This window comes from Lissotriton helveticus, chromosome 8 (assembly GCF_964261635.1).
Source record: "Lissotriton helveticus chromosome 8, aLisHel1.1, whole genome shotgun sequence".
NCBI lineage: Eukaryota > Metazoa > Chordata > Amphibia > Caudata > Salamandridae > Lissotriton > Lissotriton helveticus.
Genome location: NC_136069.1, coordinates 1,043,583,286 through 1,043,603,698, shown reverse-complemented (window position 1 = coordinate 1,043,603,698; position 20,413 = coordinate 1,043,583,286). Strand labels below are relative to the sequence as shown.

The window sequence follows — 20,413 nt, the reverse complement described above, 5'->3', positions numbered from 1 at the left end:
AAAATGCCACGAATTCCCCAATACAGAATATCTAATGAGGGCGAAAAAGCTTTACTAGCGATTGTTTACGAATTGATTGAAAAGGATGTGATTGAAGAAACACGAGGCAATGTTTGCAGTAGTCCTGTTCTGCCTGTTTTAAAACGAACTGACCCTTCTCAGCCACCTGTATACAGATTCGTGATTGATCTTCGAGAAGTAAATAAGATAGTTGTGCCACAATTCCCAGTTGTCCCCGACATTACCACATTATTAACCATGATTCCAGCTTCTGCTTCGTGGTTTTCGGTAATCGACCTAAAGAATGCTTTCTTCAGCATTCCAATTGCTGAGGAGAGCAGGGACATTTTTTCATTCAGTTTAGGAGGTCGAAGCTTCCGCTTTAAACGCGCTCCTCAAGGCTACTGTGAAAGCCCCTCAATATACAGTCAAGCTCTGAAAACACAGCTTGACACGATTGTTTTGCCAAAAGGTGCCACTCTTGTACAGTATGTGGACGATTTGCTCATTGCTGCAGATACTGAGAAAATTTGTAAAGAGGCCACATTGACATTATTGCGTCATCTGTGTGATCTGCATCACAAGGTGTCACTTTCCAAGCTTCAATATTGCCGACAAGAAGTGACCTACTTAGGTCACCTCTTATCGAAGGAGGGAAGGAAACTGACCCCAGAAAGAATTCAGGCAATAGCGAAATTGAGTGTGCCAAGAACACAGAGAGAAGTGCGTGCTTTCTTGGGCATTACATCGTACTGTAGACAGTGGATTCCAAATTTTTCATTGTTGGCCAAACCCTTGGTGGCATTAACGTGTAAAAATACACCCAATTCCATTCCTTGGTCTGAAGAGTGTCAGAAAAGTTTTCTCGAATTACGCACAGCATTATGTTCAGCTCCGGTGTTAGGTAACCCCAACTACAGTAAACCTTTCACATTGTATGTCCACGAGAAGGAGGGCTGTGCATTGTCTGTGCTGACTCAATTATTTGGAGGTAGACAGCGGCCATGCGCCTATTTTTCGTCGACTTTGGATCCGGTAGCTAAGGCATTGCCAAGTTGTTTGAGGGCCACAGCAGCAGCAGCTGTTTCTATTCGACAGTCTGCTGGTCTAGTAATGAATAATACACTAATCGTGATGGTTCCGCATGCAGTAGACACATTGTTAAATAGGACCAAGACACAGCACTTAACTAGTGCTCGACTGTCAAGCTACGAATTGACACTGCTAGCGAGCCATGTGCACATAAAAAGGTGCAGTACCTTAAATCTAGCCACATTGTTACCAATTGCAGAGGAATCAGACGCTTTAGAACAGCACGATTGTTTTCTCACAGCAGAGGAAGAAACAAAAGGGAGAATAGATTTACTTGACACTCCTCTTACTGAATGTGATGGTACATTATGGGTGGATGGTTCATGCTTCAAGCTCCCAAATGGCAACGTGACCGCAGCATCTGCTGTCACGACTTTGCACACAGTTGTTGAAACTGCACGAATACCACATGGTTCAGCTCAAGCTGCAGAACTGATTGCGCTCACGAGAGCATGTGTATTGTCCAAAGGAATGAAAGTGAATGTCTACACCGACAGCCAGTATGCTTTTGGCGTAGCTCATAGTTTTGGACGATTGTGGAGAGAACGTGGATTCCTGACTTCGCATGGAGCTAAGATTCAGCATGGTCAGTTGGTGAATGAGCTTCTTGAATCACTGACCCTGCCCCTGCAAATGGCGATTGTGAAATGTAGTGCTCACAAGAAGGTGACTGATGATGTAGGTCGTGGAAATGCATTTGCTGATGAAATCGCGAAAGAGACAGCAAAGAATGTGATGAGTCGAATGTATGTTGCAGGCCCTGAAAGATGGACTGGTGATGTTGGAATATGTGAGGACACGATAGAAAGTGTGAAGTCCATCCAAGCTGAAGCCACAGAGAAAGAGTTGAGCACGTGGAGAGAGAGTACAGGTAGAATGGATGCAAATGGTTGTTGGATTGAATTGGCAGAGCATCAGAGATGGTTGTTACCCGATGCATATGTGCTTGCAGTGGTTACAATGGCTCATGGAATGGCTCATATCAGCGTGAAAGGGATTTGCGAGTTGTTGGCCCCAGTGTGGAAGAATTCAGGGATTCCCAAGTGTGCAGAGAATGTTGTCAAGAATTGCATGGTATGTCTGAAACACAATCCTGGTAGGGGAACCCCAACTCCAGCTGGTCATTTTGCACCTCCTACGTATCCGTTCGAGGTTTTGCAGCTAGATTTCATACACATGGAGAGGTGCAACAACTTAAAATACGTGCTCGTGGTTGTTTGTGCTTTCTCAAGATGGGTAGAAGCCTATCCCCTAAAAGACAATACTGCCTTGTCCACAGCAAAAGCCCTTGTGAAAGAGTACTTCCCCAGGTTCGGAATGCCTAGAATGGTCTGGTCTGACAACGGAAGTGAATTTGTGGGTCGTGTGATGAAAGGAGTGTGTGAAGGGCTAGGCATTAGGCAGAAGTTCCACGCTGCAAATCACCCCCAATCAGCTGGATTAGTAGAATGTTACAATGGCACACTTAAACTTAAATTGGCCAAAATCCAAGCGAGCACAGGTCTTAAATGGCCTGACGCTCTACCCTTAGCACTCCTATCCACCAGAATGACTGTGCATTCGTGAGTGAAACTCAGCCCTTATGAAATTGTCTTTGGCCGGCCAGCCAACATATGGGGAGTGCCTAGGCCCACAAAGTTCAGCGAGCTGCAACACCCTATTTTGTTTGATTACCTGTATGAATTGACGGCTAAATTGCGTGTTTTGCATCAACAGGTCCACAAAACCCTGCCTCCGGTCTCTGAGACTCCGGGTCACGCCATTGACCCCGGTTCCTGGGTTCTCGTCCGCAACTTTCAAAGAACAAAGAACGACCAGCCCAGGTGGACCGGGCCTCACCTCGTCCTTCTGTCTACAAGGTCAGCCGTTCGGGTGGAGGGGAAGGCCAACTGGGTCCACGGGATCCATTGTAAAAAAATACCTTTCCCTCTGCCCTATGACCAGTGGGTCCAGAAGGGTGTTACTGACTCAGAGCTTACAACTGTGCCACGTATCATACCTGTCAGCGATGACCGTGTAAAAGGAACTAACCCTGGATGTGAAAGAGAGAACATTTTGCAAGAGACTGTGCCACCATCAGAACAATTGAACTCTTTTGAACCTGAACTGCTGTTTCAGGACCAGACAATACCAGGAAAAAGACGCTACAATCTGAGACCGAAAAAAAACCCCCAGACTAATAGAGTGATTCCTTTTTACAATTTAAGACTAAAATCCATGGACAAATATAACACTTCTTTTTCCCCACGTCCTATTTTTGAAAGTGCAGATCTCCCATCTAGGTAACTTGCTTATTTTTGTTTTTCGAACCGCCATCCGGGTTCCGCTGCTAGGGCCGCAGTTGATTAAAGTCTTTTGGGTGCAGCTGACGACGTTAGGTCGGTAGTTCTGGTCAGTCCAAGGGAGTTGCCCTAGACTGACGGAAGCATCCTTTAGCAGAGGCAACCTCCCACCGCGGGCAGCACTTTAGAGAGGATGGAGTTTCCTGATGTGGAGAGACCTGCCAAACCAATGAACTTTAAGCAGAGACTGTGTAACACGATGACAAAGAAAAGTTTTATCATATTGTGTATTTTCATGCTATTCAGCATAATGATCTTTTTGATAAGTTATGTTTTATTCTCTTTCCATGTAACACATGTGCCAACTGCATCACCCATCTCTCCTCCTACTGTTTCCTCTCATTCTTTCCACCCTCTGCCTGACCACGAATCAAATAGGAGATTAGAATTCATTAATAACTCCTTTGTTCAATTATTACACCAACACCAGCTTGTAATGAACACAACGAACTGTTGGGTGTGCGGTCTCATGCCTCACACAACGGATAAAGGTATCCCCTATTTGGTCCTGCCATTTAGCCACAATGGTTCAGTATGGGCATATAGGACAATGTTAATATATGCACGAGAAATCCAACCCCTACGTTCTGTAAAAGACAACCTCAAGACTAGCGCCCTAGTAAAAGGTATAGTCGACATGATCAATTAAGTAATTTCTTATGAAGATACTTCGGATGATGAGTTACGGGCATATGTAGGTTGGAACGTGACCGGATATGGAGCTACCTTAAGTGAGAAACAGCAAGCAAAGAGGTCTTCCCCGATCTGGATTGTACCCCAGCAGTGTAACCTGTGTCTGCAAGGTATTGGCAAGAATCCCGGAGCACAGTTAGGGAAAAGTGTCTGTACAAAAACGTATGTTTTTGGGTCTCAGACTTCCCCTGCATTTTTAGAAGCTAAGGGTACCTATTTCATCTGCCATGATAGAGCCTATACATGGTTGCCCCCTGACTTCTCGGGCTCATGTTTTGTTTCATTCCTGTTGCCTCCCACCTACACAGCAGCGGCAGACTACCACCGGACAAGGATAGTTAGAGGTGTTTTGAGTGAAGAAGACACTGCAGGTCAAGAATTTGGGGACTTTGCAAAGGGTTTTCTGCCGTTCTGGGGATCCATGGCTAACAGTAGGAACCTAAGGCAGTTGACAAGGGTAGTTGAGTCCACCGTGACCGAAACTGCTGGTGCCCTTAGTAACTTGACTGCTGAGCTCCAGTCGGATCGACTTATGACCCTTCAGAACCGGGTCGCTTTGGATGTAATACTTGCAGACCGAGGTGGGGTATGCAGATTGATCCAATCTAGCTGTTGCATTTTCATCCCAGATAACGCTCCAACGGTGTACCAGGCCATCTCCAAACTACATCAGATTTCCGAATCTATTCATGTGGATAAAGGAGATTGGTCGTTAATGGGATGGTTCTGGGAACTGATATCTGCCTGGGGATGGAAAATTCTAATGGTCATTGGGATGGTCTTAGCCATTCTTTTCCTGTTCTGTCTGTGCATACAGTGTGCTCCTGCAATATGTGGCCTCTGTGCTACATCATGTGTAAGGAAGCCTGTGTCAAGAGATGAACTAAGTACTAGAATGATGCTACAGCAACATCTCAATGACTTTAGGAATATAGATCTGGACTCAGACTAACATGAGGATAGATTAATTGCCTATGTAAGGGCAAAAGGAGGGTTTGTGGTTCTTAAAATTCAGAATTCATATAAATCGTTCTGAAACTCGAGAATTAAAACTTCATCGAAGTTTCACGAATTTGGTATCAAAAGACCGAGAATGACGAGCACAACATGTACATGTATTTTCAGCACATTTGGGTGACGGTTTCACCTCGAAATCGTCATTTGCGTTCTGAACCCTTGGCTTCATTTATATGTTGCCCTTTACATAGGCCTTAATCCAGATGATTTCAATTCCACAAGGACACATACTCCTTAATCGACTTTTCCATGACCTCAGTACAAGTTGGAACCATTGCCCCAGGCCGAAATCGTTAGGTCAGTTCCCTCCCAGTGGCCAAGCAAGATAGCATCTAGGCTCAACAAACCATAAAACCATTTCAGCGCGCACACCTGCCATATCTCGCTCACATCTATCTCCACTCCTTTGCTTCACTTACTTTATGGCGGGGAGGTGCCCGTTTTTATTGGGGGTCCAGCGATATCTGATGAAATGTTGGGCCTTGCCAAATGATTTGTTGTAGGCAACACGAAGTGAAATATGGACATGTCATCATGACTCTGCTTTTTCTTTGTATTAGAAATATGTCAACGATTTACTTTACAACCAAGAATGTTTTGCCAGAGGCCTAAAACAGTGTATAAGAAGAGAAGCCCGACTTTGTAAAAGTGTGCAGTCTCCTGAGAATATACCCGTGTTGTACTTCTAGGACACTTGTTACCTTGGTTGCAGCCAATAAACTAATCTTTGACTTCACCTAGAAGACTCCGAGTTTCTGTAGGTCTGGATCAGGAAGAACCCGAGGTCTCTGGGTGTTGATTCCCTGGCACCGCTGGGTTACCAGTTCTGTGCCGGTTCTTAAAAACCCAGTACCTCACCGTCCTGCCGGCCCACCGGCATCACCTGCGGTTCACGGTAGGCCACAAGCACTTTCAGTTTACAGTGCTCCCCTTTGGCCTTACCAGAGTCCCCTGGGTGTTTTAATGAACGTGATGGCAGTGGTCGCAGCTCATCTGCGCAAATCAGGGGTTCCAGTCTTCTCCTATCTTGACAACTGGCTGTTGAAGGTGGGCTTGCCCCAGGCTGTCGTCTCCCACCTCCAAACTACGGCCGACCTCCTGCATTCGCTGGGGTTCTCCATCAACGTGCCGAAGTCACACCAGACCCACTCTCAGAAGCTCCTCTTCATCAGAGCTGTTCTGGACACTACACAGTTTCGGGTTAATCCTCCTGAACTGCGAGTCCGGGATATTCGGGCTATGATTCTGATCTTTCAGCCTCTATCCCGGGTTTCGGACAGGATGACCCTCAGGCTACTCGGTCTGATGGCCTCCTGCATCCTCCTGGTGGGTCATGCCAGATGGCATATGCGTGCTCTGCATTGGGACCTGAAGTTCCAGTGGGCGCAACATCAGGGGAATCTGTCTGGTTGTGTCCAGATCTCAGAGGGCACTGTACACCAATTGCAGTGGTGGCTTACGAATCAGGATTGGGTTGAAGGCAGACCCTTCTCTCTTCCTCAACCAGAGTTCACAGTGGTGACTAATGCATCACTTCTGGGATAAGGCGGCCACATGGGGGAGGCCGAGATCAGAGGCCTCTGGTCTCTGGCAGAGTCCGGGCTCCACATCAACCTTCTGGAGCTTCGAGTGATTCGTCTTGCACTCAAGGTATTCCTTCCCTCTGTCCGGAGAAGAGTAGTGCAGGTGTTCACGGACAACACTACCGCCATGTGGTACTGCAACAAACAAGGCGGGGTGGGGTCGTGGACCCTATGTCAGCAGGCCCTCCGCCTCTGGACATGGCTGGCACATCAGGGCATATCCCTGTTGGTTCAACACCTGGCAGGTTCGCTGAATGCCAGGCCGGACGAACTCAGCCGCAGGTGCATGATGGGTCACGAATGGCGTCTTCATTCGGAGGTGGTGCAAGGTCTCTTTCAGCAGTGGGAGAGCCTTGGTTAGATCTATTCACCACTGCAGAGTATGTGCAATGTCAGCAGTTCTGTGCATTGGTATTTCCAAGGCGGCACTTGCTAGGTGACACTTTTCATCGTGAGTGGAGTTGCAGTCTTCTATACGCCTTTCCGCCTATACCACTTCTACCCAGAGTGCTTAAGAAGATCAAGCACGAGCGGGCCCAAGTCATTCTTGTGGCTCTGGATTGGGCGAGATGAGTCTGGTATCCCGAGCTGTTCAACATGGCCATCGATCCTCTGATCCAACTGCCTCTTCGGGAGGATCTTCTGTCGCAGCAGCATGGTTCGGTCCTCCACCCAAACCTATCCAGCCTCCACCTCCTTGCGTGGAGATTGAGCGGTGGCAGTTGACGTCTTTTGACCTGCCTTCCGAAGTCTGATGTTATCTTGGCAGCCAGGCGTCCCTCCACTAAGATGGTATACGCCTGCCGATGGAATACATTTGTTGGCATGGTGCACAGCAAAGGCTGTCAATCCCCTTTCTGAGGTTCTCTTATTGCTCCTTTCTTTGGCCCAGCAGGGCTATGCTCCAGCCGCGGCCCGTGGAGGGAGTTACGGTGGGGCAGGGAGGCAGCGAGGGGGAGGGGCAGGGTGGAGGGTGCTAAAAACCGGCATATGGATAATTGCAGGTAAGTACACAATTTAATTAATAAAACGAAATTCGTAGCGCGCACAGCATCGCATTTTGCCATGCAGTGCACGCTACGAATTTCGTTTTATTAATTAAATTGTGTACTTACCTGCAATTATCCATACGCCGGTGTTTAGCATCCTCCACCCTGCCCCTCCCCCTCCCCGCCTCCCTGCCCCACCGTAACTCCCTTCACGGGCCGCGGCTGCTATGCTCTGGGCACTCTAAAGGGCTACCTTTCAGCCATTTCAACCTTCTTTCAGCTCCCTGATCAGCTTTCTCTTTACAAGTCCCCTGTTGTAAATAGATTCCTTAAGGGCATTACTCATCTTTTTCCTCCTGTTTCCTTCGTAATGCCCCAGTGGGACTTGAACTTGGTTCTTACATATCTTATGTGCGCTCCCTTTGAGCCACTACATAACTGCTTCTCACTTTGAAAACTGCCTTTCTGGTGGCCATCACCTCTGCACGCACGGTGAGTGAGCTACAAGGTCTTTCTTCCAAGCCTCCCTTTCTGGCTGCCATCTGGACAAAGTCATCCTACGAACTAGACCTTCCTTTCTTCCAAAGGCGGTTACTTCTTTTCACATTGGCCAAACCATCACTTTTCCCACCTTCTTTCCGACTCCGCATTCTTCAAAAAAGGAAGAGAGGATCCACTGTCTGTATCCAAAGCGTGCACTTTCCTTCTACTTGGATTGCACCAAACAATTCTGGGTGGATGACCAGCTCTATGTTGGTTACGTGGGCGCTAAAAAAGGTCAAGCCGTGCACAAACAGACCATCACCAGGAGGGTGCATCAAAGCCTGCTATTCTTTGGCAAAGAAGGAGCCTCCAGTGGAACTGCATGCCCATTCCACCAGGACGACGGCACCTACCACTGCTTTGGAACAATGAGTCCCCCTAAATGACATCTGTCAGGCAACTACATGGGCATCGTTGCACACGTTCACTAAACACTAATGCCTGGACAGCCAAGTCCGGAGAGACTGCTTCTTTGGCTGTTCTGTTCTCCAGGACTTTCTGGTGTGAACTTAGTTTGCAGACCCTCCACCGGGGTTGGTATTGCTGGGGTATCTATTCTAAGGTAAGGAATCTATAGCTAACTGTTTCTTTCAGATGAACAAGTACTTACCTTCGGTAACAATATATCTGTAAGAAACAAAGGTTGGTTATAGATTCCTTACCGCCCCATCCATCCTCCCCATTCCGCAAACTGACTTCTAGGGTTGAGGACATCCTTTCAGGGCCCAAGTTTGTGCACCAGTGGTCAGTGTCTTGCATGGCTCTGTACTTCTGGCGTGGAAAGTCGTGTACAGAACTGACGTCCGCACACAAACGCGGAGTCAACCGACGCCACCTTCGAAGCTCAGGGGTACTGCTTATGAAAAACTTTCCGGATCCAGTCTGATGCCTAGGGGTAATTCTAAGGAAAGGAATCTATAACTAACCTATGGGTCTTACAGATATATCATTACCAAAGGTAAGTAACTTGTTCTTCTGACATAAAACCATGAGGTTCCTGTAGATTTACTCAATGGAATGACTGAAATCTACTCAATAGTCCAAATATGCTTTCTATGTTATTACATGTCCTGGTGTAATTCAGTAATTCTCATCACTCACATGTGGGTGTAGCTTTGGAATTCGTAGATAAGGTTTCAAAGTGTATGCAGTGTTACCTGCCACATTTAATTAATGTGCTAAACCATCATACTTCATTTCATCAGTACAACACATAAGGAAACATGGCAACTTGCCCAACAATCATGTGCTCTCTTTCTGCAGCCTACTCATCAGTTCCGAAATGTTGCTGTTGCACATTATGTATGTGTTGTGCACAGATCGATGGGCATTTGCGTAGACGGCCTGGTCAAAATTGCAAATCAATAGCGCATTAAAGGAGTAGGTCATTTTTCCACTGGTTGGAATGATCCACATGTGCATACATTCAATACATTCGGGAGCAGTAGGAAACCAGGTCTAAGATTTACGAAGCCCTTGCATTACAATTACATCACACAAGGCAACGCAGTGGCTTCAGTGAAATTTGCTTAGTAACTCAAAGCCATCTTTGGGTTTGGAGTAACGCAAGGCAGCACAAGTTGCTGCCTAGCATTACTCTATATTGGGAAGGCGTGCCAGGTGTGGAGTGTGGGTGTTCCCATGCATCCATCCACGGATTTTGATGCATTCCCAGATTTACTGGAAATAGTGAACCTTGGAATGCGTCAAAATGATACACCTTCCTTACAGAGGTGTAACAAGGAGAAATATCTTTATTCCTCCTTGTTATATCCTTTTACACATTTGCTGCATTCACAGCGAACGCAGAAAGAAGGAAAACTTTCCTTTGCTGTTTGTTTTTGTGCAGGAAGGCTCCCCTTCAATTTTGCCTGGAAAGCAAGCACCCTTGCACCATGGCACAAGGTTGCCTTCGTTGGCGCTAGGCTACACTGTGTGCTCCAGCATAGGGAGAGAGCAGTAATGCGCCATATTTTAGTAGATATGGGCCAGCTCACTCCAATTGACGCAGTGTAGCAAATTGTCTTGCTGCGTTTCCCTACATCAAATGTTAGTAAATCTGGACCCAATAGCCCCTAGGTTCCAGTTTCCAGTGCAATGAGATTCGCATTTGACTTTTGAAATGTAATGTTACTGTAAGGCATTTCACACAATAGAGCTTCAATGACTTCATATAAAATCCCAGAAAATATAGGTAGAGAGATTCCTACCACCATTGCTAGTGTTTCATGGAAGAAACCTGTTAGATAAAACTGCAGAATTAACCAAATTTGTTTGATAAGTCAGGTACATCTGCATGGATTTTGTGACACAACTCCAGTTGTTGATTGCGCTATAATATGTCCAGAATGTCATGTTCATCAAGATGATAAGCTGCCTATACCTTTTCCAGAGTCATATTAAGGAGATTTGTCCATGATATGTAGAGCTGCTACTATTTTCTTTTGAGGTCTGCCTACGGACAGCTGTAGTTACCTCACCAGCATCTTGTTTTCCAAAATAAATATTACAAATATACACATATATGTGCATAAAGGGGCTTTCGATCTCCCCTTTATCTATTGGCCTGCTTAAGTGTTATTCATGTATTGTTGTTCTGCCCACCACGGTACACAGCATTTTATAAATAGCTTTGTGGTATACAATCATTATTTGCCACTCTAAACTCGTACTCACTTTATTTATCTTGGAAAGATGAAAGATTGAGTTGACCATAATGTAAATTAACCTGTGACCTGTAGACCACAGAACATTGTGGTGCATCCACTGATCATTATTGAAACATTCATGCAATGTTTTCATTCTAAGATCTCACAAATTAGAAATATGATGAAAAATTGATGATTCAACATATTCCTCCCTGTCTCTGTGTCTAGAATGAATGGTATCTGATTGAAAGCACAGAATATTTTCCCAAAGTGTCACTTTTTAAAAAATATCTTTTTTTATTGATAACTTTAAAACATCCACTTCAGTAACAGGGTCAAATTATGTTTGCCTTCCATTATTCATACATACATACATGACATAGTGGGTGGGTTGTAGATAACCTTTGCACAACATTTTCTTATGCTTCATCCAAGCACAATGAGCTTTCATGAGTTTGCTGACTCATGACCTGTCATACTGGATTTTTGACCTTGTCAACAAATTGCACTGATGGATTCAATCAATCAATCAATCAAAAAATGTGTAAAGTGCACTACTTACCCGTGAGAGTCTCAAGGCGCTGAGGGGAGGGGGTGCCGCTACTGCTCGAAGATCCAGGTCTTGAGGAGTCTTCTGAAGGTGAGCAGGTCTTGGGTCTGCCGCAGGTGGGTGGGGAGGGTGTTCCAGGTCTTGGCGGCGAGGAAAGAGAAGGATCTGCCGCCGGAGGTCGTTCGTTGTATGCGTGGGATGGTGGCGAGGGCGAGGCTGGCGGAGCGGAGCTGGCGGATGGGGGTGTGGAAGCTGAGTCTGCTGTTCAGGTAGGCTGGACCGGTGTTGTGGAGAGCTTTGTGTGTGTGGGTGAGGTGCTTGAAGGTGATCCTCTTGTTGACGGGGAGCCAGTGTAGGTCTCTGAGGTGGGGGGTGATGTGGCTGCGACGGGGGACGTTGAGGATCAGTTGGGCGGAGGTGTTTAGGATGCGTTGTAGTCGTGCAGGTGTTTGGCCGTAATTCCTGCATAGAGTGTGTTGCCATAGTCCAGCCTGCTGCTGACGAGGGCCTGTGTCACCGTTCTTCTTGTTTCGGTCGGGATCCACTTATAGATCCTTGGGAGCAAGCGGAGGGTGTTGTAGCAGGAGGAGGAGATGTCGTTGACCTGTTTCGACATGGAGAGGGAGGAGTCGAGGATGAATCTAAGTTGCTTGCGTGGTTGGTGGGTGTCGGTGCTGTTCCCAGTGCGGTTGGCCACCAGGAGTCGTCCCAGGCAGAGGGGGTGGGGCAGAGGATGACGAACTCCGTCTTGTCCGAGTTAAATTTCAGCGGGCTGCTCCTCATCCAATCGGCAAAGGCCTTCATTCCCTCGTGGAGGTGAGCGGGTCCTTGGCGAGGGAGAGGATGAGCTGGGTGTCGTCGGTGTAGGAGATGATGTTTAGGTCGTGCTGGCGGGCCACTTGTGCGAGGGGGGCCATGTAGACGTTGAACAGTGTCGGGCTGAGAGATGAGCCCTGGGGTACGCCCCAAATGATGTTGGTGGATTCGGACCGCAACGGAGAAAGGCGGACGCTCTGGGTTCTGCCGGAGTGGAAGGATGTGGTCCAGTCCAGGGCCTTCTCTTGGATTCCGGCTTCTTGGAGGCGTGTCTTTATGTGCGGTGGCAGACCGCGTCGAAGGCGGCTGACAGGTCCAGGAGGATGAGGGCTGATGTTTCGCCGTTGTCTAGTTGGCGCCTGATGTCGTCCGTGGCGGCGATGAGGGCTGTCTCGGTGCTGTGGTTTTGTCTGAATCCGGACTGGGACGGGTCTAAGATGTTGTTGTCCTCGAGGTGGTGGGCCAGTTGCATGTTGACGATTTTATCGATGACTTTCGCCGGGAAAGGGAGCAGGGAGATGGGCCTGAAGTTCTTGGGGTCCTTGGAGTCCGCCTTGGGTTTCTTGAGGAGGGTGCTGATTTCGGCGTGCTTTCAGCTTTCTGGGAATGTCGCTGTCTCGAAGGAGATGTTGATGACCTTCCGTAATTGGGGTGCGATGGCTGCATCTGCTTTGTTGAAAACGTGGTGTGGGCAGGGGTCTGAAGGTAATCCTGAGTGGATGGAGTTCATGACCTTACGTGTCTCGTCGTCACTGACGTTGGACCAGGAGGTCAGGCGGTTGGGTCGGGTGGTGTTCGCAGGGGGGTGGAGTCTGATGTAGTCAGAGCGGCCGCAGTGTTGAAGCTGTCGTGGATGTCAGCGATCTTGCGGTGGAAGAAGGTGGCCAGGAAATCGCATAGATTTGCATAGACTTGTGAGTCAAACTGACATATCAATACATTTTTATTTGTTTCTTGCACTTTTTGTTAACCATCGGTTGTGTTTCTTTCAAACGAAAATATGTTGTTTTCTTAACTTTCATGTATTTGTATTAAAGTAATAAAAACGCATTTCAGTGTCAGCAGATTTAGTCGCCATCATGCAATGACTGCTGGTAGAAATCCTAACTAACAAAACTGGTAAAAAAATTAAGCTTAGCAATTGCAAACTAAAGGAATTGCGCTGATGAGCGAATCAAGATGGCTGCCTCCCACTGATTAGCCCGTTTTTATCGACGATTATTTAAACGATTTGGACTTTTTAAAATAAATGCCTTTTCTGATGCAAACTGCTCACTTTCACCCGCGCTTCATTTTGACAGGCTTTGGAGTATCTTTTGAGAAGATTTGAGGTGATTTCCTTGGTTCCTGCTCTCACCAGCTGCTCTGCTCCCACGTAGCTGAAATGTCTGTCAGGAGGGCAAAGCTCGGTTTCCAGAAAGGGCAAGGCTGGAAGCCTGGAACCTGGAACAGTTTTAGCTGCTGCACTCTTCTTTACTTGGTGAATACCTTTTATTTCTATATCTTAATTTTAACTCTGGGGGGAAATTATTTGTTTGTTTTAATTTAATAATATGGAAGGAAAAACCAACTTTGCGGGGACGCAAACAAAATATTTCCCCACCACCTGTAAAATCGAAGATTGTGGACTCAAATGAACCTTCTCTGTCCACGTTGTAAGAAGAATTACAAGCTGTACGTCTAAATACTGATTCTATTGCGTCTGAAGTTAAAGATATTCATAAAGACATGACTGGTCTCTCAAAGAAAATTTCAGATAATTCAATTAAAATCCAAGATAATAAAGCTATAATTGATAGCTTCACACCTATGGCAGCAAACATTTCGCCAATGAGTCAGTTATTGTTGGATTTAGAAAATCGTAACCGTCAATACAACCTACTTTTTTTCAATCTGCCAGAGGATGTGGAAGGAAATGATTATAGGCAATATTTAGAAAAATTGTTGCCAAGTCTATTGAAGCTGCAATTCTCAGAAAAATTAAAATTAGACAAGCTCACAGAATTCCTTCTCACAGAAACCCTCGTCATAGCAAACCACTGCAAGGAATATTCAAAGTTTTTTGCCATATCCATTTAGTGATGATTAGGAGACCTGCTAGAGAAATTCCATCTTTAATGGTAAATGGCAATAAAATCTACATACACTGCCAAAGAAACTGTTCAACTACGTAAAGAATTTACTGAAATGAGACCACGGCTACGCTCCTTAGGTTTCAGATATGGTCTCTTTGATCCTTCTACTATGAGAGTCTGGAAAGATGGCATGTCGAAATCCTTTCAATGACCAGAAGAACTACGTCCTTTTTTTGGATCAACATTCATCAATGTCCATTGAAACAAATGCTACGAATACTTGACGTTATTTATTTATTCATTTTCTAGAACATTTTACTAGTGTTGATTCTCAATATAACTTGCCTTTTTTGGGTTTTTTCTAGATTAACTATATGGGCGCTTCTTTTTTCCTTTTGGCAGGCTATTCTTGGTCATGTCTGTACGTGAGTCTATAATTCTATTTTTTCATGTTTTCTTTTGTATGTTTGTCCTTGTCTTCCCTTTTCTCCCTATTTATCTTATTTAGAGATGTTTTTGATTTGCTATCTTTATTTGTTATATCCTTTTCTGTTGGTTTTTCTATTGACATGGCTAATTTCAATCATATTAAAATTGTTTCTTCAGATGTTATGGGTTTAAGACATCCCGTTAAACATGTTAAAATGTTAGATTATTTAGCAAGCCACAAAACTGCTATTTGTTTTTTACAGGAGATGCATATTGATGATAAGGTTTTATCATATATGCAGATAAAATGGATTGGTACGATAGTTTCTTCACCTGCATTTAATAAGAAAAATGGAGTGGCTATTCTTTTTTTTTAAAATTACATTTTCAAATATTGAGTACATTTTTAGAAACAGAAGGTCGGTAAATTATTGTTAAAATTAAGTTGGATACCACTCCTATTTACTTAATTAATGTTAATGGGCCAACAAGTGATGACCCCAAATTTTGGTCCTTATTTACTACAGAAGTACTCAAACTATATAATGCTTTATTAGATAGATCTTCACAATCTAAATATTGCCCATCTAAAGCTTTTTTACTTTAAAATCTGTTTTAAAACAACTAAATTAGTTGATATATGGCGATTACACCATTCAACCAAATTCTTAAAAACTTTTTTCACAAATCCTCACAATTCTTTTACACGACTGGATTACTTATTAGTTTTCCGACGAGTTAATTCAGTCAATTTCTACTCCATTAATACATAATATAGATATTTCTGACCATGCTCCTATTTTACCTGTTTTTAAATTTACCCCCTTTCTTTGTACTCAATGTAGATGGCGCATGAATACTCATACTGTTCTCAATAATAAGAACATACCAAAACTTGTGTCTGCACTTCAGGATTATTTTACATTTAATCCTGAAGATTCTTTGTCCTTAATAACACGATGGGACACCTTTGAAGCATGTTAGAAACGTGTAGCGTGGTGCAGAGCTGGTGGGCCAAACTCCGGAGGAAATGCGTAAAGCATCCACGCAGCACACACAGGCGACACACCAGGCACACTACAAAAAGAGACTCCACACCAGATTGCATGAAAAATAACTTGTGTAATTATAAAAACACATTAGACTGCAAAACACAGGTGTGAACACGGCGCCAACTGGCATCAGGAAGCCATATACAGGGGATTATTTACAGGGCAGGGCCAATCGGGCCGCTGCCAACATCATAACCAAGTACACAGATAAAATGAAAGTCCATAAGCATTAAACGTATAACAGCCAGTAGTTACTGGCCAGACCATGCCCTTAGTAGAAATCCTTGGCATAAACATCAACAATGTGCACCTTAGGAAAAAGCATTAGGCCTATCAGCACAACCATAGGTATGAATACATGTGTATGAATCACTTTAGCATGAGGCATAACCTGGAACATCAAAACCTAACATTATGCAACTTCATATGCATTAGGCATCAGTAGGCATGGAAATCACCACAGCATGAAGTGGGCATAAAACCGCATTAGCATAGGAATAAATCATGAACATGGGGCACACTATGCATAACCATAGGCACAAAACATATGAGCATGGAGGGATAAACATATTTGCATAAATCACTCCAGGCATATACTAAGTAGGCCTTGGGCAAAGAACCTCATGCAGGGCATCAGTAAGCAGGAAAACATTAGCATGGGTGCACTTTACACAAACCCCACTTAGGCCCAGGATCAGCAGCGCCAACCTTTGGGAAAAAGATATTAGGCAGGATCACAGCACCTCCTATGGCGCGAAAACTCAACGTGCAGACCTTCAGCCTCTTATTGGCATCAACCTCATTGGCAATGGGCAAATAATTAAAACATCATAATATGACATTAGGCCTAGAAACCCCTTAAGCATGACACTAGGCATGAAAACAGTAGGCATGAAAACCTTGTTAGGCATAAAAGCATTAGGCAGAAATTACATTTGTAGGAGGCATCATCAGTAGCATACAGGCCACAGTAGGCCTGCCAATTATACTCTGCACCAATCCTAGGGTATAAACATATTATCATGTGGCACCTCTTTCGCAGGAACACAATAGGCCTAAAATCAGCACTGCAAACCGGAGGGAAAAGCATTAGGTATCATCCTAGGTACAAATGTCTTATGCAACAATATTATGCAATAAATCATATGGGGCAATAGGCCACACCAGCATAAACACAGTACGCCCCAATCAAGGGCACAACACTCTGAAACTGGCCCCAGGCCAACTGGCCTCTCTCAGGGGCTCAAATGCCCCATGTCCCGCAAAGTCAGGGCTGGCTGCAAAAACAGCAAAAGCAAAGTGCGCAAAGCGCTGGGGCAGGGCAGGTGTGTCTCTCACTCTTCTCTCTCTTCGCCTGAGGAGTACAGTGCCCCCCAATATGTTGCAGCTGCCTGCGCAATCGCAGGGCAGCTGGGAGTTAGGCCCAAAAACAAGCACTGGCACCACTGCGCAGTTGGGAGCCCAACTCCGGGACCCCTGAAATTCACAGTGCTCCCCAAGGTTACAGCTGCCCGCTGTCAGACCGGGCCTGCTGCAAGGTCAGCACGGGCACCACGGTGCCCTCAGAGTGGCACCAGGGGGAGGTGAGCATCGACAATGTGCCCCGACACCACCCCCACCAAGCTGGGACTGAGCTCTACTCACCGGGCTCTCTTGAGTCCTTGCACAATCTTTGGGCACCGGCACTGTGCCCCGATAGGCCCCTTCCTGCTGGCAGGCGATGGGGGCAGCCAGAATGGAGCACGCTCTGCTCCCACTTTTTCGGTGGCTGCAGGGCTCTCTCTGGCAATAACGTGCGGAGTCCCACAGGCCTTCTCCTTGGGGGGGGGGGGGTTGAAATACAGCACACAGGAAAGTAGCGCCCACGCTCCTCACCTCCTTCTGGTGCACAGCTGTAGAGCTCACGAGGCGCTAGAGTCCTCCCAAGTCCAGGGTCCCCCAGAATGAAGTAGCGCTCTGGCAGCACAGCGCTGCAGGTGTCAGCTCCTCACCTCCTTGAAGTACAGGTAACCAAATATAGAGCTTTGACAGCAGAGAGCCGTATTTACAATAACCAGCTCTCCCTGGCAGCACGCGCAGCAGGCCCCACGCACCTTCTTCTCCTGGGCAGGTGCTGGAGGCAGCGCTCACCAGGCGCTAGAGAGGCCCAACAGCTTCAGGAACAACAGACAGTGCTCCTCTTCTCAGGCAATGTAGAGAATAGTGCCCAAGAGGCGCTAAGAAGCAGGAAAGTCCTTGGGGGCTGGGATAGCGCTGCTGCCCTCACAAGGCACTAGACAGCAGGAGGAGCCCAGTCACTTGAAATGTAGCGCTCACGAAGCGCTAGGGGCCAGGAGACAGTTAATGCAGGGCAAATTCAGCAAGCAGCAGGGCAGCTCACCCAAAAATGAAGCAGCAGTTCCTGGGAACAGCCATCCTCCATTACGATGGCAATCCTGCTAGCACAGCAGTCTCCACTCCAGCAGAGTCTCTCAGTAGCCCTGTGGACAGCAGAGGGGTACAGATGGGCACAGGGGCCAGCACATAGGCCCTTGCAGCGGTACCTCCTGGCAGATTGTCCCCTCTCAGTCAAGTTCATCCTCAGTCTGAGCACATGGCATCTCTACTGCTCTACATAAACACCCCTCCTCCCACCTACCAGAAAGGGCTGGAAGCTTCTATAAGGTCCCTGGCAGTTCCAGCCTCAACTATCACTGTGGGGGCAGGGTAGAGCACCTTGTCACTTCAAACACTAGACCGCCAACCCACCTTAGGCAGGCGGCACACGCAGACAGACATAGCGTCCATCTTAAAAGTGACATTTTAAAAGGTGCATTTCTACAATGATGGAAATAAAGGTGCGTACACCATTGCACAACATTTATTATTTTCAGTTCAGACACACCATGTCAGTAAAAAGGCTAGGGGGAAAAGGAAAACATTTTAGAACAAAAAGGGCCAAGTCCAACAAAGCATATATTAGAGTTGTCACCATTTGCATTGTGGCTAATGAAAACTAATGTTTTCATGCTAAAATTAAAGAATTGGACAAACAAATTGCAAAATTGGAACGACTATTTATTTCATCTAATGATATGAAATACAAACTACAATCAAAAAAAATCCGCCCAGAATTCAATTCCATTTTATGCAGACGTGCGGGTATACAACTTTCCAATAATAATGCCAGATTTTCTTTTTTAATGCTAATAGACCAGGTAAATGTTTAGCAAATTATTTGCGTAGAAAAAGATAAGACTCATATCACTGCGATTCATGATGTGAACGGTAAGGTGGCTTTATCCGATAAGGGTATTGATAATGAAATTTTAACGCAACCCTATTATTAGTCAATTGGTACTGTAATATTTTTGACCCTCAAAGCTCTGGGATTATAAACTCACTTAAAGAAGAAATTGACAAAATAGCATTAAAATTCTCCCTGTTATGTATCATCTGGGTCGGAGACTTTAATTGTACCTTCTGCCACCATAGTGGTAATAAAGTATGTGGACTCTTAAACTTTTATGAACAACCCCTAGCCCACTTTAAACACACTCCCCAGGGTGACGCATTAAATTCAAATATTATAGTAAAAGATTTATGTCTGGTTAACAACTTGGTTGACAGCGTGGAGGCGTCTATTCCGACATGCCAGGGGGGGCAGAACTAGTACAATTGACTTCATGTTGATCCCTAGTAGGTACTCGTAACTTATAGATAGCTGTATGGTCGTACCTAACTCGGCTAGTGACCACAATCCTCTAACTGCCTCTTTAAAAGTTACGGCTCAGAAGGGGAGGGCTGTGGAATGCCCAATAAAATATAATCGCAATCAAGGGGTAAGGTTAAAGTGGAGTATGATTGACCATGCCAATTTTGAGGAGAACATCATCAGGACAAACCTAACTCAAGTGATGACCTGTCTTAACTGATCTAGCCTCCCCAGACTCCCTTATTTAGAGTTTTGAAACCATCTGCAAAGACGTGGCCAACAACCTGGTAGATCTGTGAAAAAACATAACTGCCCCGAACTCAAATGGTTTAACACTGAGTGCTCAGTGACGAATAAAGCCCTAAAGAAAACACTAGGGGGCCGATTAGGAACGCGCGGTGCCTGCCGCTTTGTGCATGCAAATGCTAAGCATGCATATTTAACCTTGCGGCGGGTGCTGCTTCAAGCAGCACCCGCTGCGATGTTAAATATTGAGGATGTGACCGCCAGGCTGGCGGTCACATCCTAATTGCACTGGAGGGACTGCCGCTGCCCCTGCGGACGGTCCCTCCTCCTCTAGGGTGGCGGACTGACGCAGGTCCGTCCGCCATCCTAATGAGCCCCTAAGTGTAGTTCCCCGTGACAGGGCTTAGATAAAAGAAGCCAGACAGTCCTATAGGAAGATAATAGAACGTAGAAAGGACGAACTGAGACGCCAGGCCTGGGATGATTTAGAAAAAGCAAATGCCCTAAGGGATTCCAGGAGCTTCTGGGAGGTGATAAACCGTCCACTTTTTACAAACGAGACTAGGAGTGTGGAAACTAATATAACGGGTACAGCCTGGGAGTCTAATTTTTCCAAGATTTTTTATTCAAAGGATATTATTACC

The 20,413-nt window shown here is 45.8% G+C and overlaps 1 long non-coding RNA gene across 1 annotated transcript in view; it reads left to right on the top strand.

The window, feature by feature from the left end:
• Positions 1–20,413, top strand: part of LOC144771862 (uncharacterized) — a 235,572-nt gene that overhangs the window by 195,714 nt on the left and 19,445 nt on the right. The window contains exon 3 of the long non-coding RNA XR_013599522.1: positions 13,575–13,753. This is a non-coding gene — a long non-coding RNA (uncharacterized LOC144771862). The remainder of the gene's footprint in view (positions 1–13,574; positions 13,754–20,413) is intronic.